Source organism: Apis cerana, linkage group LG6 (genome assembly GCF_029169275.1).
Source record: "Apis cerana isolate GH-2021 linkage group LG6, AcerK_1.0, whole genome shotgun sequence".
NCBI classification, from domain to species: domain Eukaryota; kingdom Metazoa; phylum Arthropoda; class Insecta; order Hymenoptera; family Apidae; genus Apis; species Apis cerana.
In genome coordinates this window covers 8,395,408-8,422,010 of record NC_083857.1, presented here as the reverse complement: position 1 = coordinate 8,422,010, position 26,603 = coordinate 8,395,408, and the positions used below count along the sequence as shown (strand labels likewise).

The 26,603-nt window shown below is 44.9% G+C and overlaps 1 long non-coding RNA gene across 5 annotated transcripts in view; it reads right to left on the bottom strand.

The window, feature by feature from the left end:
* Positions 1-26,603, bottom strand: part of LOC108003186 (uncharacterized) — an 84,892-nt gene that overhangs the window by 3,910 nt on the left and 54,379 nt on the right. For 3 of the 5 annotated variants that reach the window (XR_009830108.1, XR_009830107.1, XR_009830110.1), the window contains one exon: positions 13,492-14,650. The exons of 1 other annotated variant lie outside the window; for it this stretch is intronic. This is a non-coding gene — a long non-coding RNA (uncharacterized LOC108003186). Of the gene's footprint in view, positions 1-9,226; positions 9,354-13,491; positions 14,651-26,603 lie in introns of all 5 variants that reach the window. One more of the 5 variants, XR_009830111.1, reaches the window with a different exon arrangement.

Here is a 26,603-nt window from a genome sequence, read left to right as displayed (position 1 = left end):
TAATTTGACAAGAGTTATTCTCGAGTACTTGGACTCGATTCAAAATTACAAAAGTCGAATATACTGTTTAACCAAGATACTATGAATATCATTGACCAAAGCGTTTATCAAGAACTGGCGAAGCAATGACTCATCCTCTAATGGTAGCCAATAAATTTCCTCTTCCGTTCTCATTCTTCACGTTACTTGTTAAATATAATTATTTACACTCCCGCATTCGCGAATTCGCTTCGCCACGACGGATCACGATTCTATTTCAACGATTTAAAATTTTGTTATTTTATTTATTTCTATAATTCATCCTTACTTTTACGCGATCCCTTACGCGGATAACGCGCAACAAGGAAAAATTTCAAAGCATCAAAATGCTCGACTCGAAATTGTTGGCGAGATCCGATGTCTATTTCAAAATTTCTCCTCGTTTTTCCCTGCTCGGACAAAGCTCCGCACAATAACCGCCTAAACAACTCTCTCTCTCTCCCCCGCGGATGGCGTGTGCGCGTGCGCTCGTGCTTATAAATTATCAGCGAGCGGGTATCGCGGCAACAAGCGCGTATTATCTCGAGGCGAACACTGGTCCGGAGGCTCCTCTCCGGCCCGCGTTTCCATCGACGCGGTCCGGTTTTATCAATCGTGCCGACCACGACCACGACGACATCAAATTATTCTGTTTATCGAGCGAAAACGCTCTCTCAACAGGCGTGCTCGATACGTCGTTTATCTGCTGCTCCGCCTCGTCGTATTTCTGCCCCTTGCGGCCCCCACTCCACTCCTCTTCTCAACTTCCACCGCTTCTACAACACGCTCGTTTCTCTCTCTCCTCTTTTCTTGCAACCGATTCTCGGTCGCGATTTTCGGCGTTGACAAAATGCCGGGACGGGTAAGCAACCGATTGGCTCGCCTCGAGAAAAGGGTACGTGGATGGGGGGGAGGGGACGTGACAGAATGACACGAGCCGTCCTCCTCTCAGATACGTCCAAGCGATCGCGCGACCCGCCCCTCTCGGCCCCGGACAAATTATTAATCCCCGAGTCTTGACCCCTTTCGCCTCTTAATCCGGATAAAGAGAGATATCTCGCGCCTTCGGGGACAAAAGGAGCGGTCGAAGTGGTCTCGACGACGGCGACCGACCCCCTTTCCCCCCGTCTTCTCCCCACCTTCGCTATTCTCGTTTTCTTTTTACCTTCCTGTCTCTACTCCTGTCCCCCCCTGCCTGCTCACCAACTCGACTTTTCGTCTTTCTTTTCTCTTTTTGTCGCCGGTGTCCCCTTGGACACGAAAAAAAGATTTCTCCTTCGCTCTTTTTTCTCTTTCCGTTTTTTCCCCCCTCCCCTCTCCCCGTTCCCTTCGACCGTGACGACGAGATAGCGTTTATCCACCGCGACTTATATTAGCTTTTTAGATATCTCCTCCCTGGAATCCGAAATACGAGAGAATTCTTGTTTCGCCGTTCCCAGATTTTTCTCTTACGTTTTTCTCCGTTGTTGGTTGGGGGGGAAGACGAAATTGCGGTGGAAACGAAAACCACGAAAATCCGGGAAGACACTTCTCAACAGTGTAAAAATCTATAAATTCTCGTGAGGGGAGTATTATATACGTTTGTGCGGCGGTGAAAATTTATTCTCGAGCAATTACTCTTCGTGCGGTGTGTGTCCATTATACCCTTATAGCGGAGTTGGAAAGAGAAAGAAAGCGAGAGAGGGGTTAGAAGGGGCGATCGAGTCGATATTGGAATTCGTATTTCGACGAGACGAAAAGGTGTAATCCTTTGCGCAAGGGGAACGTTCTTTTTTTTTTCAATTTTAAAAAACATTTATAAAATGCTCGAGTGAAAATAATTTTGTTTTCGTCTTCCGAGAAAATATTCGAACACGAAGATATTATAAAATTTTTATTCAAATTTCCTCCCTTTGCGTTACTTTCAAACTATATTAGAAACTAATCGCATCATGCGTCGAAACTCCCCTGTCAGAAAGATAAACCGCACGTCTCATCATCTAAATGAAACAACTCGCCGAACAATCAAAACGACCGAGCAAACTTCCCTCTCTCCCTCCCTCTCTCCATCGATCGATCCTCGAGTCCATCAAATCTGCCGCAAACAGCTCGCAACATCTGCAAACGCGAGACACCGAATCAATTGAAACTATCTGGCGCAAAAAGGGGCGGGGGAGGAGGATCGAGAGACACGAGATTGTAAGGAAACAGCTGGCGAGAGTAAACACGGTAAACGGGGGAAATCGGGGCAAAAATCGAGCGAGAAGACTCTATATATATATATATAAAAGAAAAATACAGAAAGGAGAGAAAGAATAGCGAGAGACTCTTAATTAAGGCTTTCCCGTTGGTTTCCACGAGTCCAGTCGTGAGTTTGCCGCGTCGCCTTTATCCGGTACAAACTGAAACCCGCTACTACCTGGATTCGCCTGAATCTAATCGTCGAGATACATCGAGAAGCTACGTGTAGTAGCTTGTTCACAGATTGTTTCGTTCCACGGCTCCTCTCCCCGTGGGAGAGGATCGTGGAGGGAAGGATAGACGCGTCGCCGCGCCTGTATACACGGGGAATTCCCCGTGAAACGAAACGAAGGCGGAGCGGCGTTTGTTTGCTTGGTTGGGAAACATCTGGGTGGAGAGGGCGGGGGAGGGGAAGGGAAGAGACACGATCCGCTGATTAGAGGGGCGCATCGGGCGATTAGAACTCGGGCCGACGGGCAGAGAGGAGGTAGAAAAATCTAGCGTTTAATTAAGCTCGTTTCTTCGCTCTTTCTTCCTTTCTCCTGTCACGGCGTGTAAACGTTCCTCTCCATGTATTTGGCCGAGCGCATATCTAATCGATATCGAAAAATGCGATTATGCATATATATATATATACGAATTTGTAGATATTCGTACGTGTAATTTTGTTTAATCTTCGATTGGTTACGCGAATAAAGAATAATTCAGAACGCCATAGGATGCGAACTGCGCGTATACACCGTGCACTTTGTCCGTGGTGTTCGCTCCACCACGACTATCGGCTCGTGTTAATTGCTGAAACGCCAACCGATCGTTAATCGCCTCGTCTCGCGCCATCCCCATTCCCCGCCGAGAGAGATAATTGAGCGTTTTGAGGAGCGAGCCGATCCGAAGATCCGGAACGAGGCGAGAATCGAGTTATATCGAAGCGCGTGCATTGAAACCGGCTGCCGCCGGTGCCTCGTTCGAACCATTTCTTCCCCTCCCTTCCTCTTTTTCCTCTTTTTCTTTAATACTTTTTTAAACATCGAGAAATCAGTCAGCGAACGGCGACGAGCAGCAGGTCGATGAACGACAACGCGACGAGCAATTTCGATCTTTGCCTTCCTTCGCAAACCTGCCTCTCTCCCCTCTTCCCCTCTTCCCTCCCCGTCCTATAAAACAGCGTCCTCGAAACGAGAAGTCTGATGGCCGGCCGATTAAACTCGTAAGCGTCGCGGAATTAATCGAGCGCGCGTCAATTTTCGAGCCACCTTGAATTCCTCCTCCCCCCCTCCTTATTATTACTCCTCCCTTTGCTCCTTTTATCGGCGTGTAAAACACTCTTTTCCACCGAGCCGGCACGGCTCGATCGAACCAACCAGCCAGCCAAGCCTCCAACGACTCGGATAAGATCCGACGCGTTTCGGTGATTAACTACACCGAGTTCATCGTGTTAATACCCACGATCGTACGAGGATCATTACACGGTGAGAGGTCCGAGCGACGCGTACAGGCCGATCTACTACCACCACCACTACCACCACCACCACTATTAGATTCCTGGCGCGCGAGTATGGGTGTAGGAGAGAGCGCGAGGGAGCGCCATTCCTCCGCACTTGACACGCGGAACGACGTCATTATATTAGCCGATCCCGCCGTCGTTTCAAAGAGCCGCGTTGCACGGGACGATCTCGTGCGATGACTGTCGGATTCATAAATCGGACGTGAACCCGATCTTGGCCTTTCTATGCCGGTTAACCATCCTTCTCCGTCTCCCCCCTTTCGCTTCGTTTCGTTAAGATTCATTTTACACCGCCTCCTTTTTTCCTTTTCTTTCTATACTTCTCCTCTAATCTTTTTTGCGATTTTCTTCTTGCATCGATCATCCTTTTCGATTCTCATCGTTGGTTCTTTTCTTCTCGGAAGAAAGTTTTAGAGGAGATGGAATGGCGAGATTTTTTTCTTTTTTGCCGTAATTTCTGTTTCTTCGTTGATCGAACGAAAGGGATATTACAATTGGTATTACTTGGAGGGGAAAATAAAGGGAAAAGGGAATTTTTTTTTTCAGTCGCCCCCTTTTAAGAAAATCGAATTTGAATATCCATCTAGCACTTGGCTAGCTTCCAATTGAATAAACACGGATAGAAGATTATTCTACAAACAAAAATAAGTAAAAAATGTAGAATAAAATTTTTTCATTCGAGGCTTCGTTTTCGAAAAAAATCGAATTTGAAAGGAAAGACCTTTGCAGCCACTTTGAAACGCGTTTGATCGAGAATTGGTCGAGTGCGCGAGTTTCCCGAGCAAATTTCAAACTCGATTTTCTTGAAAACGAAAAAATTGTATTCCTTCTCTTCTCCCTTATTTTTTGCTTAGTGCGAAACGCGTAATGGTTATTATCGCATCTACGCGTAGTTAGATTTAAAACAAAAATGAAAGAGAAAAAGAAGAAGAGAAAAACGACAACGCGTGGAAAATTAATAATTTTTAAAAGAAATATTTCATAAATGATATTTCGCGTGTTACTTTTAACAATCATCGAACCATTAAATATTCTTTCAATAATTATTTGACAACTGTTTATAAAATTTTCAATTGGAAGACACTAACCTTTATACGTATAAAATTTAATGTTAATCGATCAATATATATTATTTTCTGAACAGGTTTCTTGGTCGGTAAGTGGTACTTAGATAAGTAAAAGTTTCGTACCGAGTAATCGTATTCGATACGCATTTCTCCGTATGACTTTTCTATTCAAATAATTCTCGTTCCTACGAGTTTCATGGTTATTATCGTATATTGCCTCGTTCAATTTTTAAGAAATATTTTTACATACGCTTACATCATACTCGCTAATATTTCCATGTCCTAAAAACGGAATAGGCGAAACGAATCGACTGTTGAAGCTAATTGTGAGAGGCATTCTTCTCGATATATTGAAATTTTCATTGAAGGAGTTTGCATTTTTTAGTTTCACTTCGTGAGAATCGAATGTTTGAGCTTATATATATATATATATTTTCATATATATTATATATATATATATATGAATAATGAACTGACAAGTTGTTAGACAAGACTGAAATAGAGACGTGAACTTTGAAATACGTTCCTTAAAATTAATCTTAAAATACTTTTACAATAGCGTATCAAATGCATTACGTATTTATAATTAAACATAATTTATTACCCACTTATTCTTTAGTCAGTGAAAATTTAATTAACCAATGAGAATTTAAGCAATTACATCGTTGACGACGCAACACGTCACATTTTCTCTCCTCTTCGAATATATTTTTATTTCAACCAATTTGATTCGACGAACGGTCGCATAATTTATCACAGGCACGTTCGATACGCGTGTCAAAATATTTTCACATTCTTTAAAATGTCCATAAACGAAGCGAAATGATTCTTTTCTTTTACCTCGAACGACTCGAGAAACAAAAAGAGAGAGAGAGAGAGAGAAATTAACGCATTCAAAAATTCAAGCAACACACCCGTCCTCCCAACGAGCTTTCACTTCCATTCGATCGCTCTCGAAATTAGATCACCTTCAAAAGCAAACCGCCCATTCAATCGTTCAATCGCCCCAACAACAAACCCTCCCAAATTTCACCCAAAATCCACGCACCAACAACGCGTCCCAACCCCCTACCTTTCCAAGGAAGATTACAATTATTTAACGGTAGCGTTTAAACATATCACCGATCCCCAACAATCTCTTCATAATCCGGCCATTTTCCCTAGGCTTCTTCGATTAGCAGAAACCCTCCTCCTCCTCCTCCTCCTCTTCCTCCCCTTTGTATACCATCGGGATCCAAACCAATCCGAGCGACGCAGAGCGTGTTGCCGAGCCAGCTTCCCGAGAGACGATTTCAATATCGGCGCTAATAGCGGCCAGATACGATAATCTCGGCCCAGTGGCCGTACTTAACGCTGACTTAACGCTAATCCCGGGTCCCATCCCGATCCCGCAAACCTACGTATACCTGGCGTTATGTACGCGTGTATCACGCCGAATAAGTGGATACGTGCGCAACAGAGAGAAACAGAATACGAGGGGAAGAAAAGCTCGTCCCATATATATATATATACACGTATTTGTACATTTTAATCTCTCAGGAGAAAATATCGAGCGATACAAACGGAAGATACGAAACGATTCGATTCGGATTATTTTCGCGATTCTTTTTCCGAACAAATTTTCCCTTCCTCTCCGAAAAAAGGATACTCATATCCTCGACCAAAGACACTCTGTGCGCCGAGATATAACGAGAGAGGAGGGGGGAAAGGAACGGGACGTAACATCGAGTCGAGCGCGAGTGAGACAGGAGGGAAGAGGACGAGGAAGGAACGAGGCATTTGGAGCCGTTTCGAGTTTAGCGACTGTTGCCAGCAGTAACGGTGGCGGTTGTACATCGTTGCAGCTCGGAGAGCTCGACGAGCGATACGTATATAGCAGCAACGGTACCCGTGTTGTTGCTGGTCGCGTAGCTGGCGCGCAATCGAGACGATCTCGACGGTCAGCTAACTTTCCGTCGGTCGCTAATAAACGCCACCTTCGTGGCTTCGGTTACTATGAATCTAGTAGCTTTCTCCCCTCCCTTCGCTCACGCGCGCTTCCGCAGGGCCGTACCAAGTCGCTTCGGCCCCCGACCGAACAGACAATCTGGCAACTCACGACGAGGCTCGAGGCGAACGATTAGAAAAGGGAATTCGACGAGCCTCTCTTAAAGAGAGAGATTAAAGAGGCATTAAAAGGGGATCTCGGCGGATCTTGGCTGTTTGAGCGAGCCGGGATTCTTGTTTTATGGAATTTGTTTTGGAATTAATGATATCAGATAAAGGTTTACGGCCGCGTTCGCCCGATAACCACGGTTAACGATACTTGGAATAATAAGAAAAGAGTCCAAGTTTTTTGGAGAGACGAAGGGTGAGGATAAAAAGTACGCGCGATCTTTAACACGAATCATCGGATCGTCATTGTGCAGCCGCGATTCGGAACAATGTTGAATCTAGAAATATCCTCATATTTGACCGGCGAATCGTTACGACTCGAACGAATTAATAATCCGTTACGCATCGCGTGAAATAAATGGCGCCCAAGCGTATTATGTAAAGCGCGACACGGTTTCCGGTGAGACTTCTGTTTGCACTTTATTACATCCATTCCTAATGTGATGTAACGATGATACGCGGAACGGAGCGTAAAGCACGGCTCGTGTCGTTTCGAGCGCTCCTATTCCGCTAGTTGGTCCCGCTAGATGTACACACACACGCGCATGCGCACTTGCATACGGTATCCTGTCCCGCACGAAAAGTCGTATGCACATATATATATATATATATATATATATCTTAACCGCGACAAACGATCGGTCGACGTCCGTGTCGCGGTCGTGTCTCTACAATTCGCACGGAACACCGAGGGATTTATCGTATCACGAGAGCGACTTTCGCCCGGCTCTCTCGCGATCTCTCGTGATCTCGCGCTCGTTTCATTCAGGGCCGTGCTGCGACCACGAGTAACGAAAAAAAAAAAGAAAAAGAGAAGAAAAAAAATTCCTCGGCTCTCGACCTCGTGTTACAGCCTCCTGCCTGGTGGGGAACCTGGGGTTAACGCGTGAAATTGATATTGCATAGTGGCGAGGAGAAGCGGGTCGAGGAATGGAAAGGAGAAAGAGAGAGAGAGAGAGAGAGAAGGGAGAGGAAGTTTCGGTGGAAATCGGAGCGGGGTCTGCGAGTTGGGCTAATTTTTTCTTGGCTGATCGAAGGGGACGAGCACACCCCCCGGCGTGGCGATGATTTAGGGCCACTGCTCTGTCCTCTGAAAAGAAGGAAGCCCAGGAGGGAAACGGCGGTGGCGGCCCCCCTTCGCTCGCCTTATTTACGACCGACTCTCGACAGACGTTTCCAGGCAGGACCCAAGTCTCACGGCGGAGGAAAGCCGAGCAACAGACGGCGGCTCCTCGGGAGGAGGAGGAGGACCTTGGCGTCCCCCTTCCCTCCCGATGGAAACGCAAACACTTTCCTTCGGTACCACCCGACTAATTTTAGTTTCATGATCGCCGTTCTCGAACGGCGCGCTCCGTTCCGCTCGCTCCGGCCGCTCGTAAATCTTCCCCCGTTGAGTGTGACCGTTAAACGGCACCTCCGACGTAATCTGTGGAAAGATGTAATTTGTCGCGGGAGGGGAGGGGAGAGGGATGGTCCGAATTCCGGAGAAAATAGAAATTTGTGAAAGAATCCGAGAGGGGGGGCGCACGTCAGGATTTTCGCAGGAGAGGAGAGCGGGCATAAATTCTAATCCTCCCTTCGCGCCCCACCCGTCCCTCTCCTCTTTCTCTTTTTTCCAGTATTTTCCACCGACTTGGAATATATTGGACGAAATACGCGTCTCTCGAAATTCGTTCTAAGGGATCAATCAAGGGCCAACTGACGCTCGGTCCTTTCGATTCGAGAGGGAAGAAGAAAGAATCCGCTCGACACGAGCGAGATGCCTCGAGAGGGTACGGGGTTTCGTACGACCGCTACGGTCCTGGCTATAAGCCATTACCGCGAGGCACAGACACTCGCCGCCTCTCCTTCCTCGACCTCGTCTCCGCGATCTCTGTCCCTCTCCCTCTCTGCCTCTCCTTCTCATCAGGCGGGGTGGCAGATAACATTGCTGCATGACACCACCGGCTCTTGGTAGAACTACTCGAGAGTGGTAGATACCTACAGGCACACGGCGGGCACACAACGAAGCTTCTCTCTCGTCTCGAATGCCGTCCTCTCTCACTCGGGCTATCTCTCTCCCTCTCTCTCTCTCTCTACTTTGCGCGCGCGTACGTATACGTGCACGTGCACGACCGTGTCCGTGTCGCGGCACAGAGACGCGCGAGGGCCCGGTTGGAACAACTCCGCAACGGGGAACGTCCATAACCGTGCGGTGTGGAGCAGTGCGCGGCGGCGGCGCACAGTGCATTAGGACTGGGTTACGACAGTAAATTTTCACTACCGTGCGGAGTTCTAATGGCCGGGAATGCAGCTGGTTTCAGTGGCCTCCAGTTGCCGTCTTCGTCTTCCATCTTCCATCTTCCCCACCTCTGACTCCTCCTCTTGCTCTCGCTCTATCACGGATCGCCCTGCGTGTGTATATATATATATATATGTGTGTATACGTATTCGCCGTATTGGTTTCTACGGTGAAACGCGGAAACGGGGGGAGAGGAGATGGAAGGAATAAGAGGGTGCGAAGGTGGAAAGAGGGAAGGGAGGGAGAAGCGTTGGGGGAAAGGGATGGAAAGACGGCGAGGAGTAAGTTGTTCGCGGTTCCTCCGCGCAGGAAATGTTCGGCGAGATCCCTTTAATATCGTCGAAACAGCTCGCGACGTGTGCATCCAGAGCAAAGGGTGAGCGTACACACACGCGTCCATGCGCGTTCGTGCATAGGCACCACGGTGAAAGGGAAGAGCAATCAGACTGTCCGTTCTCTCGTCTTCCACAACTACCCTTCGCTCATTCTCCTTTCGGTGAGCATCACGTGTCTCCCTGGAATCCCATTTTTTTTTCTTCCTTTTTTTTTTATTCTTCGTGGTTTCAGTGAATCAAGTTTAAACGCGACAACAAGTAGTATCACCATTCCGACGATTAATTTGCCAGAGTCTGGTTTGGGTCTCTTTGTGGAAAATTCCTCTTGTGAACTCGCGAATGGAAAGCATAAAATATTCCGTTTTAAGGAGATTAATTTTTGAATCTGTTCAATGAATAGAGATATTTTTGAAAAACATTTGTTTATCAAATATTTCGTTGGAAAATGGAAAAATTTATTCGATTTCCGTGAAAAGCTTTGATTGTTCTTTTTTTTTTCTTTTTCCTTCGTTATTACAAAGTAACAATTTCTTCGATTAACGTAATTTATGCTTCGCCTCGTGATGTTTCAAATACGATTTTTCTACGATTCCCGTAATTTTTTAACTCAAATGAAATATAATTCGACTCGTTCGTTTCAAATGATTTAAACTCGCTTCGAGATTATCATTCGAGAAAAATACAAACAATAACAATTCTCGATATATAACGACAAAGTATACATTATTCTGTATCAATAGTAATTTTTTTTACTAATTCGGGTCATCGTTTGTATTAAATATCATTCACGACAGAAGGTTTGAATACGAAAAAATATCAACGTCGCTCGACCGATCGATTTCGAAATAATATTTTCTGATAATAAAATTCTAAATTTAGAGCACAAGTCAGATAACAAATACGCTGAACAACAAGGTCCGACCCACTCGGACTTGCCAGTGTGAAAAAAAATTTTTAAATTTTGTCCCCCAACCGGGGATAATTTATCGCGAATGGTATTTGCATAGATTTTCTTTCAAATTTTTGTCCCCTGAATAATAAAAAAAAAAAAAAGAAAAAAATGAAACGGTCGTAAATAACATATACTCCTCTCCCCCTCCTCTCGAAGGAGACACCGATAGTTTAATGCTTCTGGTTAACAGTTAATACTTGGCATGCGTGCGCGTTTGACTGGCGACCTTGTTTACTAATCGAATCTGCGCGGCGGTGTATCGCGAAACCCGTTTACCGGTAAATTAACGAAGAGCGCGTTTTAGTGTGACATGTCGCATCGGTGGAAAGTCGTTAAGCGACATTAAGCCTCGAAACTAGCATGCGAAATGAAATGCTTAGGGGGAGAGTCTTGCGTTATATGTACGCATTTCGTCTCTCGCGATGTGGAACGCGCGTCGCAGTTTGTCAGCAGCATTTCGCGAGGCGACATTTAACTCAAAGTCGTAATAACGATGAAAACGACTTTTTTTCCTTTCCTCCTTCCTCTCTCTTTTTGTTCCAACACGACCGTTCGTTTTTCCAATCCCGCTTTTACACGGCGGCGCGAGAAAAAAACGACGATTATCCGCGGTCGGTTAACGCGAAAATATCGTCCACCGGTTACGATGTATTTTCGTTATATCGCTTGTATATCGAGAAATCGATCGGCAATGATATTCGCGATAACCGAGGCTTCGAGGAGAGCCTCTCTTTCGTTAAGCAGTTTCTTGCCGCGAGATTGAAACGCGGTCCTTGAAAGTTCGCGCGGAAAATCCGGTTGTTCCAAAGGCGATCGTTATCGTCGTGATATCCCCCGTCGGTATATCCTTGTCGCGCTGTCTTTCAGCATACCACGATACGATGACTGTGATCACGACGATGAATTTTAAGAACGCGCCGAATAATGAGTTTCTCGCCGAAAAAGGGGGAGAGGGAAGAAAGAGGAGGAGGAGGAGAAGAAGAAAAAAAGGTGGAATAATTACGGGTTAATGCGCGTCGTCAACGGTGATTAATGACTTCATAAACCGTGCGGCGCATGAAGTTAGGTTATACGTGGCGCATGGTGTTTCCCGTAATTACCGGATCGTTCCAACGTCGACACGGGTCACCGTAGAAAACGATTAGAGGAGATGTAATCGGGCCGAGCATCGTCAAGGAGAAATCTGAAATTCGCGAAATCAGGGTCGATAGTCGTGTGAGCGTGTCTTACGTTGTCTGCATCACCCTCGTGACACGACCCAAATTCGTCGAGGGTCGCTCCTACTACTCCGACACCAGTCTCCCCCACCAGTTATCCACTCATCCGCTGTCCTCGATAAGTTTTGACAGCGTTCCTCTAATCGGTTCGTACGAAAGAACGATGTACATACATATATATATATATATATATATAAAAATATGTATATACGTGTATATATGTGTATACGTACGGTACGGCAACTCCCCTTGTTAAAAAGTGGCTGGAGAACAATGGCGAGGCACCTTGCCTCCCCCGTTATGCCAGCGCACGACTTCTAACGTATCACAGACGCACTCGATTTCAGCGCAGAAGAGGCCGATTGTGCGCAGGATAGGAGGGAAGGAAGGAAGGGGGGAGGCGAAAGGCTGCTGGTTCGGCGGTATATTGACGTACGATCCGATATACGCGACACGACCGGACTTTGTTATGCCGTAATAGCGCACCCCTAGGGAGGACAGAAGTCTGGAAGGACTCTCCGTTTGTCCATCCGCCCCTGTCGAGCGAAAAAAGCTCAGCGAAGAGAGCCTGACGAGTGGGGCCCCTCTCTGCGCTCCCTTTCCTTCTTCCTCTTCCCCTCTATCCATCTCTATCCCTGTTTTTCTCTCCCTCGAGGTAGCAGAGACAGGATAAGAGAGTGCGAGAGAGAGTGAACGAGCGAGCGAGCGAGCAAGGCAGGCGTGGGTGGCCAATAGTTTTGCCCCCTACTCGACCGCCGCAGAGCGGCCTACCACCACCTTTTCACAGTGCTCCGACTACTCCGCGTGGATTCAACGAGCGGACGTCAATTGCCACGTACAGAAGGTACGAAACGCGCGGGCCTTCGTGCGCGGCGCTGATTGGTCCGAGTCGCCGTCTCATTGGCTGTTTTTAAAAGCTGGCTAGCGGTGTGTAGAAAGAGGGGTTCTTTGCTTAAGAACAAGCAGCGGCTATTGGATAAGTCGGGGCAAGGTGTGTCTGGATTGGCCGAGGGATCCGCGCGGACTGCAAGCAGGAGATGCAAGGGGGACTTATAGTCGGGCCACCCCGATGGTAAGGTCGTCGGGGTGGAAAACGCTCAAATGGGGTGGTTTAACGCGAACCTCGGTGCCAGAAGGACCCGCCACCGTGAGGGCTCTACGCCCCTCTCCAGACCCGGGGGGCTCCGGCTCGTCGAAACAACGTAACGACCAGCGAAATTAGGTAATTCGGCCTCGTAATAATGCGCCGCCACCGTCCTACCCCCCCTCTCATTCTCTTCTCGCTCCCACTGTCTCTCGTCCCACTACCACCACCACCACCTTCTCCTCCTCCTCCTCCTCCTGCTCGCTTCTCTTTCTCCACCTCGTCACCCTCCTCCCCCGCGTAGTCGGTAATGAATCGGGTACGATGGAAATTAGGGGCTCACTGGACGCCACCACCCATCCCCTTCTCTCATCTTCGCCCAACACCGTGTTGCCTTCTTCTATACGATGCTTACCGATCCGCGATGTTTGTTAAACGTATCGTCCGTGGTTAATTCCAACCGTGAAATCGTGGTGGCAGAAAGAATTTGTATTTAGACTCGTAACCGATCGATCCCGGTTTTTCGATGTACGTACGTGTACGTATACGTCATGGACGCGCTCGGTATCGAATCGGTTCCGGTACCGGTCGGTTATTCCCCGCTCGCTAACTATTCTAATCACGGGCCATTCAAAATACGAAATAACCGTTCCACTTACTTGGCGATCGGTGATTCAATGGATTCGCTCGGTTACCCCAAAAGTGACTATTATCGGAGCTGAAAATCCCACTCCCTCCCCCTCTGCCTGCTTCCCTGGGACGGAGAACAACGTTTTGTAAAATGTTTTTCCCTTTTTTTCCCTCCGTTCTTCTTTTTTCCACTCTGCCTTTGGTGGCCGTTGCTCGCGAAAAACGCACTATGGTAAAAAGACGCAACGTCAGTGAAATCTGATATTTCAGTTTCGTTGTCATGCATCTGGTCAGCGACTGGTCCCTCCACCCACTGTCCTTCGCCAGGACACTTCTGAAAATGTGTAATGAACCGAGGACAATAGACTTTCAAGCCCAGGGGCTAACCGGCGGCGTGCAGCACCGCAACATTTTTTTTTTTTTTTTTCTTTTACACTACGTTTCTTTCTCTCGATTTGCAGTACTTGCGTGTCTTGTTTCTTTCACGCGTCTTTTATTCCAACCTCTTACACCGTGTCCTTTTTTTTTTTTTTGCCTTAGTCGTATAGGTGAAAAACAACTATCGTGCTCGTAAGTTTTTACGCCCTTTTTTACTCCGTGTCGTCAGAGCCTTCTCCAAACGCTTCTTGTACTTCTTTCTTTCTTTCATTCTTTCTTTTTTTTTTTCTTCTTCTCTCTCTCTTTTTCTTTCTTTTTTTTTTCTTTTTTATTTTTATTCACGTCGGTGCACAGGCTATATTATATACACTCAGGCTTCTCGAAACGATCGAATTACATGAATGGAAGTTAAACCGCAACGCGCGACGTCGCTCATAAAGGGACATCCGCAGATAACGTCGAATTACTGGTTCCATGAAAGGGGGCAGTATCTCGGGGAAAGCTCGCGTCACAACGCTGCCCCGCCATTATTTACACTCTAAGGCGACTGATCCTGTTTGCACGCAAAATTCAATTCAGTTCTTTACGCCGTTGGCTTTATCGTCAACGTTGGGAATATCAGCGTGGTGGCTCGCGCTGCGAGCGTGTAAATATTAGAAGCCCAAGGACGTTAGCCGGGAACGGCCGATTCACGGAACGGAGGCAACGTTGACGTTGGCGTAAGGTGCTGTTCACCGGTCGCCGTAACTACTCCCCGTACTTTTTGTCGTGTAAGGGCCGTTCGGGGAGCAACGAAGGAACAGTCTGGAACTATAAAAGCAGAAACGGTATGCGTTACATGATGACGATAAAGAAACATGTGGTGTGTAAGTATATATATATATATATATATATATATATACATGTATGGTGTATCTTTCTAAAATGATACCCTATTCTCTCTCTCACCGTGTCTTTTCCTTAACGCGTTCCTGAGAGATCGTAGATTTTAATTTGACACGAACGTATTTTAACGATTGTTTATCCCTCGCCGATATTTTTAATCATGATAATAAAACGATAATTTCCTCACCCGGTTATTTAATTTCGTTCTCGCGCAACGCGTTAGGAACGTGATTTCCTAATTGTTCCGTGCGCCATAATTCATCCACGCGATTTATCCGTAAAGTTACGCAACGAAATATTTCCCTTAAATTAAATTAGCTTAACAAATGCGCCCCTTCCCGAAGATCAGATCTTACCATTACGCGATCGCTGCGAAAGTGGCTCGTTAATATTCATTTCCGTCCAAGGAGCAGAGGGAACAACGGTCGCGCGTAAAAGGATGAGTAGCGCGAGTAGTAGGGCTGGTGAAAAGGAAATAAACTCGAGGAAGGGAAGAAGGGGGGAAAAAAAGAGAAGAAACATATATACACACGGGAGAATATAAAAGAAGAAAGAGAAGAATCGAGCCGCCGTATCGATAATTACCCAGGGCGGTTTATTAAAAAACACGATATACCGCGGAAAGGTGCACGCACGATTGAGCGCCACTGGAAAAACCCTCGGCGAAAGATTAATTGTTCACCCTCTCCTTATCCTCTCTTTTTCTCTCCATTTCCACGCCCACCCTCCGTCTGTTCCACCGTGCTCAACGAAAACTCCCGTCCGCGGCCTCCGCGGGCGTAGAATATCGCGGCGGTGCACGGCCGCCCCTTGACTCCCCTTTTTTCGAGAGCGTGTCCAAACTTTTCCACCGTGTGCGTGCACGTGCATGCATGCGCGCGCGCGTGTTGGCCGCCGCGGTTTGCCGTGGCGGCGATGGCGATGGCGATGGCGGTGGCGGCGGCGGCGGTGCCCGTGGCGTGGCGTGGGCGCGCGGCGCGGACCAGCCGAAAAAAAGTTTATCGCAAAATGGCTGCCGGTATTTACGCGATTCGGGGGCGGAGGCTTTTTCCAACCCTCCTCCACCTAGCTGTATCCCGCCGCCGCCACCGCCGCCGCCGCCTCCGACTCGATGCTGGTGCAACGGCGCGGAGCCAGAACGACCCAACTGCCGAGAAAGCTTTTGCATAATAAAACAGCCTGTACTTCCTCTACCCTGCCTCCACCCACCCCTCCAAACTCTCACTTCCCGCCTCCCCACCCCCAATCCCGTCCCATCCCGTCGCCGCCGCAGCCATGCCTTCCGCCTCGCTTTTTTCCACCTTTTCTTTCTCCCTCCCACCCTTGTCTCTCCTCCCCCGCCGCCTCCTCTTTTTCGCCTCTTTCCCCATCTTCGTCGGTTTTCTGCTCGTACCCTTTAACCATCCACCGCCACCTCCCCTACCCACCTCCTCCCTTTTCATTCCGCTTTTCCTCTCTTTTTCCGACGTCGGAACCGGCGGGAGAGAAAGAGTATTGGGTACGGTGTACACCTGTGTGCACGGGTGACGGGATCGTAAAAAAGAAGGGTGGAAACGTCGATTCGCGGTGTGGAGAGACGCGGTGGCTGAAAGTCGGGGAAAAAAAAAAAAGAAAAAAGGAAAAGAAAAAGGAGAAAAAACGGCGCCATCTTGGCGCTAGCGAACACGCTCGTTGCTTGCACTTTTGTGCAATGAAAGAGGGAGGATGGAAGAACGTTTTCTCAACGCGACCCCGTTGTGTGTTGTTTGCGATTAGAATGGTGATGTGGTGGTTGGTTTGAAGAATTGTAGTGGAATGAAGTGGTTACACCTCGATGTACTTTTAGCCAATCTCCAAGTTCTTCTGTTAGTTGGGTTACGGCCTTTTCAAAGGCCGGTTGTATTACGTAGTTGCGCGTTACAATTACTGCCATTCAATTTAGAGCAGCGATACGTACGAGCTGCCAGTTTGTAACAATGCGATCGAGTACGTGGAATTTTCTTGGACATTCGAAAGTGCTTGGAAAAGTTTACAAGAATGCCACGAGATATTAAAAACGATATAATAAATCTGTATCAGTGAAATATCGTTTGTCGCAAGATTATTCGTTAGGACTTGCATCAATCCTTTTCAAAACTTTTATCGAGTAATTTAAAATTTTCGAAATCAATTAAAAATTTTATCCACAATAACGAACTAACTATAGTTTTAAACAATTTCCAAATGACATCGTAATAAACGATGCAATTAGTATTAAAGTAATGGCAGTGTAATGCTTGAAAACTGCAATATATGATTAAATGTTCTCTCGACTACGTAGTTAATGCTTTTTTAATGATTTAACCTCGCACCCTAATAGAGAGTTAATCACGAAGCGCAGACAAAATTTTTCTACCGCTCTCAAACACATTTTCGCTGAAATTTTATCATATTTTATTACTATAAATTTCATTAAGTATTTTTATTTCACGTACAAGGCAAGGAAAAATAAAAACCCGATCCAAAGACACACGCATGATTCATCACACTTTGAAAATATTAAACAGGGATCATCAGTGTATAGCGTGTCTACGAAATTGTTGAAATTTAGAACAGATATAATACTGATCCGTATCTGCATCTGCATCTGGTAATCTGCTTCGAGCAATTCGATCGGTAATCCGAATAAACTAATCCGCAAAACGAACGTGATCGAGTGTATCGTTCACGCGTGTATCACTTCCGTTTAAAAGTCTTGAATCATCCTTGACGCGGTACTTTCCACGCCATTCCAAAACGTATATTTTTTATAATCCTAGTAAGACGATATTGAAACACTCCGCAACTGATTCTACGATCTTATTACGATATTTCTTCCCCAAGTCATCATTCTTTTGTACTTTCGATGCGAACCAAAAATACAGCAATATACGTATCGTAAATTTCTTTAAACGTTCGTTGATCTCGATTCCTCTTCCTCCTCCTCTCTTTCCCCCCCCACCAACCGCGGTTCTCTTAAACAAAATAAAACGAGAAAAATTTCGCCCTCCTGGCAATTACACGCTCGCGGCCAATCCCAAACTCGTAACGAATAAATATGCATAGCGAGAAGGTTTCTTGGCCTTCTTGTATCCACGGTGTATCGCGTTACGCGCGAAGGAAACGGTTGCTCCGCGCCAGATACCCCTCGCTCGCTGCGCGGGCGAATTATTCGTCGGTAACCGGGTGAAACGAGTCGATTGCTCGTTTACATTTACGCCTCGTTTCGCGCGCCGGAAACTCCTCGCCGTTCGTCCATTCGTTTTCCACGAAGTCGTTGGAGCGATCGCAAGCCGAGCGGAGAACGGCGTAAAACTTGGCTAAAACTCGCCGACGAACTTCGACCAGGCCAATAAAAATCTCGAATCGTTTCCCGGGGCAGGGGTAAAACGCGTCTGCGAATTCTTTCCTTTCCCTCTTTTTTCTTTCTTTCTTTCTTTCTTTTCTTCTCACATTCCTTCTTCCCCTCTTCCTTCCAACCGGTCCGCTTAGAAAGCGCGCCCGAGTTCTTCTTTGCTCGAACGATCTACTTTTACGTTTCCCGTGTTTAGCAGAAACCACGTCGCTAGATGGAGAAATTATAACGTGGAAGGATAATTTCGGTTTCCGGCCACTTGCGGGTGAGAGCGAGTGAGCTAGTTTCGATCAGATATGATTGGATCTTCCAGCAACAACTCGGGTTCTTCTCCTCTCGTAGCGGATGTTGCTTTTCTTTTTTTATATCGCATCGCTGGAAATTCTAATTTTACCGTATCGATTCTCGGAACGAATACGAGATTCTTTCATCCTTATTTTCCAGGCATATCTAACAAGGTTATTCTCCGCAATGATTATAGCTTAATAATCCTTTATTACTAATATAGCAACATCGAACGAACCGCACATTTGAAATATTAAAGACCATTTACCTACGCGTGTATTACGTATATCCCCCTTGTCGTCATAACCTCGAATAAACATAACCTCAAATTTCTTCGATCGACTCGTCGATTAAGAACAATCTCACTCCGCAAAAAACAACCTATATATGTATATACACATCGATATATACACAGTTGCATCATTGCACCAATCTTTATAACGTTTCCCTGCAATTTCTTGACCAAGGAGCAAAACGACGATGATTAAAAAGACGAACAAACGAAGGAATAAACGTAAAAGGAGAAAGAAATGACAATACAAAGTTTCGACTAATAGGCAACCGGAGCATCTTTTTTTTCCATCCTCGATCGATGCTCCTCCTCGATGCTCCCCAAGGAGAACACCGATCCTTAAAACGACGGCGGCTCGAGAAAAACGGTACCTGGTCCCCTTTGTCAACGGAGAGGATTCGGTCGACGAAAATTACTTTCCGATAATCCCCGAGTTTTTGATCCCGGTAAATATGGATTAACCCAATTCGATTATTCATTCGATCCTCCTCCTCCTCCTCCTCCTCCTCCCTCCCGCGAAGGACGGCGCCGCGGAAATAGAGCAATAATCCCGATTAAAAGCGCGGCGATCGGAGCGCGTTTTTGTCGCGATAAAAGGTCGAAAACGGCGCGCGTTAATACGCGCGTCATTATATCGGGATTAAAAAGCTTTTTGTTACCCCTCCCGATAACATTATTATTAATTTCAAAGCGCCGCGTCTGTCCATCCCGCTACTCCACCCCCACTCTGTCTTCTCTCTCGCGCTCTCGCCATTTCATTATTACACCGTGTAACTCGCCGCTACACCCGGGGCTGAGTTATCGTTCCGCTCCGCGTTCGACCGTTTTATTTACCTTTCCCATTTAACCGCGCACCCTCCTCGATCCCTCGCGTATCGAAATTATCGTCGCCGCGAATCGACCGGTCGGTGTCCGATCAGAGAAAGAATCTGTAAATCCGTGCACACTTTTGATCTCGTTCGGGGGAAAAAGGTTGAGATTGCGAAACAAGGGTTGATTAAATTCCTCGTGCACGAATGGGCAAAGTTCTTGGTAGAGATGGATTTAGATTTTTTGGATATTTATCAAATATATTTCTCGTAGTGTGGCCCGTTGTTCGTTCATATATTCTAAATAAGGAATCAATCGTTATTTCTGTTTGACAAGTTTTCAAACGTGATCCACTCGACAACGGAGCGTTGAAATTTATTCTTCTCCTCCCCCTTTTTCAATTCATCTTTGTACACGCTCGAACTATATATACATAATTGTATATTTATGTATACATCGCGTATCTATTCTTATAAGAGCGCTCCTGCTAATATCGCACTTTGGCCAACAATTTCTTCGCCATTTCGCGAAGCAAACATTTCATCTGAAAATTTCTGACGATTCTTCCCTTCTCTCTCGATTCTAATACAGTAGTCGAAAATATACTTGGACAATTCCTTTCCAATTCGAATCTTCGAAAGCACGAATTTTATATATACATATATACACACACATTCGAATAAGACTAGTTATCAAAGAACGTTCGATATCGAGCGGATCGATCGGTCGCGACGACTGGCCAGCTTCCACCACGGTTGACGGATTTTTGCCCGGAGACGTCTTATTACCGCGAATCGAATCCAGATATCGGGGCAATCTGGGCCCCGTCGATCGACTCGCTTCGTTTCACAGATAATTCGCCGTGTCTCCGATCGGATTAGCCGCGAGACGTCCGGTAAGTGAGTGAGTTGTAAAGTTTCCGTAAGACCAGATAGCTGGGCTGCTGGATTTTCGATCCATTGAAAACTCCAGTTAATTCCAGTTCGCAGATACACAAGTGTCAACCTATCTAGCCCATTTTTAATAAACGATCGAGACGTAAAAAGGTTAGGCTAATTATTATTATTAGTTTTTGGGTATCCTCTATTCCAGAATTGAACGCATTCGTATGTATATTTTTTATTCTTCTTCGTTATTATATTTCTGTCATGTATAGATTTCGTTGTGTTTATTTATTCAGGCTTAATGTTTTGGTATTTATAAAAGAGAATTAGAATCGAAAACGATTTGTTCGATTAGATGATAATTACGTTATTATAGAGTATATATAACGATATCAAATTAATTTGATTGATATCCTTTATTAATAATTCAAAAGTTATATACGACTATGTACGTTTTGCAGTGTCATTTAAAAGAAGACAAGGAATCGAATACGCCAAAGAAGGTTAGGAAATCGAGTATCTTCGATCTTGTGACTCGCTGCGATCAAGATGTTTCGTTCTTTGATTTCGATTTTTCGGTACGGTATATTATAGATCTTTCCTCTTTCCGTATGATATATCGACGAAGCGAACGACACCGGCGAGGTTTTGCTCGATGCATTCACGCCTACGCATGAAATCTTTCGGTCGGCTCGTATTTCAATAATGCATGGCGCCGCTCAAACTGCACGATAAACCGCCTATCGATCGCGCGCCACTATTACTGTCGTTTCAACAACTGTTGCTGCCGGATTAGCGGTGGCGTGCCGGGCCACGCAATCCGCGGTAAATAACGATAATTACGTAGCTTCAACGTGTGCACGTCATTTTTCCTGCTCGCTTTCGTTATAACTTCCATGCGATTCGATTAGTCCTTTTTTTTCTCTCCCCGCGAACGAATTAAGGTAACAACGGTTTCACGTTTTTTCCTTTCTTTCCCTCTTTGTTTATTAATGGCCGAGAAAGTTTCTCTTTCCTGAGAATTTATTTTCACGTACACGTGTTTCGCTAATGGCGAGCAATGATTAGCACGGAAAACTGATTGTTCTTATTTAGTTCTTACAATAGAAATGTTACACGTATTGTAACATTCGTTATAATACTTGTTCGTTCCAATTGATTTTATCCTTTCGAAACCGCCAACTGTCGTTTTCGCATTTGATTCGTTTCGTTTGAATATCGATATCAACGCAACATGTATAATTTCGTTTATCGTTGCGTTTTTTCTTTTTTTTTTAAAGAAATACCGTTTCACTTTCCTGCACTAATTCACTCGAAGGCATATATTAAAAAATTACTTCCTCCGTTACTCATTAAGCAAACAAATCCAATCTGTAAATAATTCTTAAAAAAAAAAAAAAAAAAAACTCATTACCTTTCTACCGCCAAGAAAACCGTAATACCGTATAGTTGTCGACTCGAAACAGACACGTTTCTATTACGATTTAATCGCTCCGACCGCTAAATACACAAGAACGTTGCAAGAAATAGATTCGGAATATCCGTTTAACGTATCCCGACACGTAATACAAATTAATTTCACCGCATCGTGACGCGGCGTAAGAAGCGTGGAGGGGCGGTGCACACACCGATCATTTACGCCGAACGGTGGAAACAAAACAGCCGGGGTGTGCAGAAACGCCAATGAGCCCGAAAGAGGCGGCGTAACGTAACGCGGAAACGAAAGAGAAAGAGAGAGAGAGAGAGAGAGAGAAAGAGGAGCGTGGGGCGAGAGACAATGACCGGCAGGAGAAGCGCGGGGAGGGGAGGCAGCGTGATATACGTATACACAAGCGAGGTGTAACGCTAACTCATCGTTATCACGAAACGGTTGGCCATTATTTTCCCCCGATGATGGGCCGCGACTCTCGTAATATCTTGTACGTGCGGACCGTGCCGCGGTTCGGCGTTGTTTGGCGGTGCGCGCATGCGCGTCGCGGGCTCGTATCGCGATCAAAGGGTGGGGGGAGCCGGCGCGCACAAACACACGCGCGACCGGATACGTGTACGCGCCACTTCCGAGACCGGGAGCGACGTGTGCGCGTACACCACGGTGGTTAATTTCCAGTCAAATTTCATTACTTGACTGCGGCGCGGCTAGATGGTCCATGCCAGCCCGTCCTCCCACCCCTTTCTTCCGTCCCTCTCCGTCAGCCCCCTCCCCCCGATTCGAGCTTTCTCTCTCGCCAATTCTCTCGCCTCTGTCGCGCTCATTTCGATGGATTCGTTGCGTCTCTGTCCGCCTAGGGTCTCTACGGAACGATGCGGCCGCGCCGCCACCACACGCCGACGTCCCTCGTGGTCATACACGGGGAGCCCGGAACATTATTGTTACACAGTTGTCCATTGTCAGCGGCGTAAAATGGAGACGCGAGCCACGGATATTATTAATGATCGTCGTTCGCGCCCCGAAACCTGAACCGTACTGGCCTTGATTCCTCTCGATCCTTTCTTTCCGTCTTCTTCGTTTCTTTCTTTCTTTCTTTTTTCTTTTTTTTTTTTTTTTTTGATATTTTGTATTCTTTTTCGTTTCCTCTATTTTTCGTTTTTATGGTGGCAGGCGAGAATGGAAATTAGCCGAGGAAGAACCTTGTAACGGAATATCGGACGAGGATTAACTTGTTAGGAAAGTTGAATTTTGTAGGATGGAATGTGTAAATATATAGCTTGAAATTCGACGAAGATCCGAAAGTTGGCTTGGGTTGAGTTGTAGATTGTAGAGAATATTCGTCGAATTGCTTAATTGACGTTTAAATTTAGATATCTTACTTAGTAACTTAGTAACTAATTAAGTTGTCTATACTCATTAAAACATCCTTCGGTACCTTTTGTAAATTCGATAAATTAATCGTAAATAGAGAATTAATGCTTAAAAGGGAAACAGATTTTGTAAATGCTAATTTTTGTGTGTTTACCAATAAAATATAAATGGCATTAACATAAAAATTTCAATCATCATATGAGAAAGAGATACGAGTACAAGATACCCGAATGGATGAAAGATAAAAATATTCGTTTCTAAATTTCGTAAATATAATTCAAATAAATTTACGATACGATCAAAGAATACAAGCATAATTATTTAACATAAAAACAAATTAGAAATGTAATTCGTCATTGAATTGACCTTTTTTTTTTTTTTTTTTTTTTATATCTATCAAAATTATTCAGAAAGATTGTAGAAATATGTGAAATAACGAAACGACTTCCAACATGTTTGCTCGTTAAAGTCATTCGAAATCTTCTTATCTTTAAATTTTCGATTTGAGTGTAGCCTTCTCTCAAACACGTTACATTGGAAGGAATTTTTACTGTTGGCTACCTGAAAAGAAAATCCTCTTTGTATTTTAAAGTAAAGAATTGTATTCGTCGGTCGTAAATGATGGTCGATGGGTCATTGTAATCATCGTACCGCACGAACGACCACACAATAAAAGTAATCGACTACTTTACCTGAATGGTAAGGTTTACCTGAATACAAGAAGGAAAAATTTTCTTGGAAAATACCTTAAGGGGCAAAACATTGACTTAAGATTCGTTTTTATGCCACTAAAATATAACTGCATTGAATATCTACATTAAAGGAAAGAGAATTTCCTTTTATTACATCTTTTATTACATTTTTTTTTTTTTTTTACGCCATATTTACAAGCTAAAAGCTATATAATCTGTTACAAGATAAAATGTGTTACGAATCGTAATTTTTAGAAATATTAAAACTTGTTGAAATATTGTTAGAGCCGTTTATTAATTTATATTATTATTAATTTAACAAAAGAGCTAGGATATTCGACGTGGACGATATTTGAAAAGAAGATTGATCCGTTGAAAATGAAAATTTCTGACTTACTTTTAATATTTTCTTGAAAAATATATTACGCAATCGACAAAGTCTCTAAGCCTTGTAGATAATTGCAATAATATCTACTGGCAATATCGTTGAGTGCATTCGTTTAATTGTCGGTGTATATTTAACTATTCAATGCCGATAACAGAAATTATCAAGTAATTATGATTACGATAACTTCCAACAAGATATAAGAAAATGAATATTTCATATTCATTTCAGGAAACGCCAATTACACGTGATATGTAACCAGCCAAGGCTAGCCAACATTCTGGAAAATTATCCATTCTCGCATCACGATAAATTTATTAAAACATCTCTAGTTTAATTTAAATATATATATACACGCATTACGGAATATATAAATAAATTATTACAAATGTAAAATTAACCGTTAGATTAAAGTTTAAAATAACACGTAGATATTGGTATGCACGCAGTTTTTAAATATATAGCACAGAAGAACAAGAATATCGAAAGATTGTCAAGAAACGGGAACAAACACGAGTTTTCAATACGACGACGAACTTGATTCGCAGTGTTGTCGTTTCGAAAAAAAAAAAAAAAAAAAAGAGACAGCTCAATTCACGGGAGATTTCGACGTAAGCTAATTTCGTATTTGAGAACAATACGAAACGCGTTCGTGTGTATTACCGGAGGACTTCGCAAACTGGTGCAATATTTTTAATGGAACACAGACGAGAATGGGCGGTGGTGGTGGGTCCTCCTGCCTACAGAGAGCCCTGCACGCTAATGACTTTTAAATATAGTTTTCCCTATAGAAGTCCCGGACAAATTGCTCCTGTAAAACTGTTTCGAGCGGTGCTCGTTCATTCGGTCAACTGGCGTTTCCGGTTTTTTCTTCCGTGCGATTTGTACACACGTTTCGCGGATTAAATCCGCGGTGGCGAACACGTGAACCGGGCCAGAGAGAAGCGAGCGAGAGGGGGATATGCGCGAAATTTCCAATTACCGGCACACGTTCGAACCGAACGTGTTAAAAGAGCGAGCCAACTCTCGAGAGAGAGAACGAGAGAGGGAGATAAAGAGAGAGAGAGAGAGCTTTCGAAATGGAAATGAAAGGAAAACATGAAGAGAGAAAGAGAGGGAGGGGGGAAAAAAAGGGAGATAGACAAGAACTCACGAGTAATTGGCCGATCCATTTCGGAAAGCGCACAGTGTTTCCCCTTTAGTTGGGCCATTCCTGATGGCAATTATTATCTCTTGACGTTTCCATACGATCGTGCACGTTATTACTCGCCCAGCCGATATCCCTCGATCGAAATGGAAGAAAAATATTAGAAACACAAATGAGGCGTGCGTGGTTACTCGCCACGTAGATCGAAAATTGTAAATTCATCACGTTCAACTTGATCTTAACACACGTATACATTTCTTCACGAGATAAATGGCGGGCGAGAAAAAACGATTCTTACGTTCGCCTTTCATTGATGTAATAAATTTCGCAGGAATCGTAGGATATTTGTACGCTTGTATTTCAAATATTTTACAACGCGTCTCTTTGGAGACGGGTGATATTCATCGATTGTTGAACAGGATTCGAGGAACATGAATTTATAGAATCTTAAATATTCACGTTACACCCTATTACGTTAAAATTCTACGAATTCTACGAATTTTGCCGGCGCGAAAACTTGAACCGAGAATTTTAAAACCGTTCGATAATCATTCCTTGGTTCCTTCTAATACTTGAAATTTTATAAAACTTCATTGGCAAGGTATCGATCAATCAAAATGACATCTTGGCGATTGAAAAATCGTGAACGATCGTGGAGCACGGTTACCGCGAAATGTCGGCCGTCCTGCAATAATTTAAACCGTTTTGGTCGAATTAGAAGCGGGATAGCAACGGACGAGCCGGGCCACAAATGCGATATAAACCGAAGCGTTGTTGTACACGCGGCCATTCCGATCTTTCGGTACGTTCTGCCGGCCGTTTGTATCCGTTCATTACGATTGTAATCGATCGGGCGCAACCGCTGCGGCGATTCCGTTTAATAAATGTCAGTTTCATTTTAAAGGCCGTTCCGTAAGTGAGCCGACAGTAATTATCGATAATGCACGGCAATAATATTTCCTTTCCGTATGAAACCGTTTTGCCCGCGATAAGCGCGCGCCACGAAAAGCACGTTTGTTTGGCCGGACGACGATCGTATTTCGAATCGTTTCTCGCTTTTATTCGGGCAGAATATTCGCCCGTTCCTCGACCGATTTTCGAGAATAAATGCCGCGACCGATCGATAATGTCGGCGGAGAAAGTCGCGAGGAGGGAAGGAAAAAAAGAAAAAAGATAATTGTACAGGTGTGTGGAAACTTATTTGGAGTAGTAGGCCGTGTAAGGGAATTTT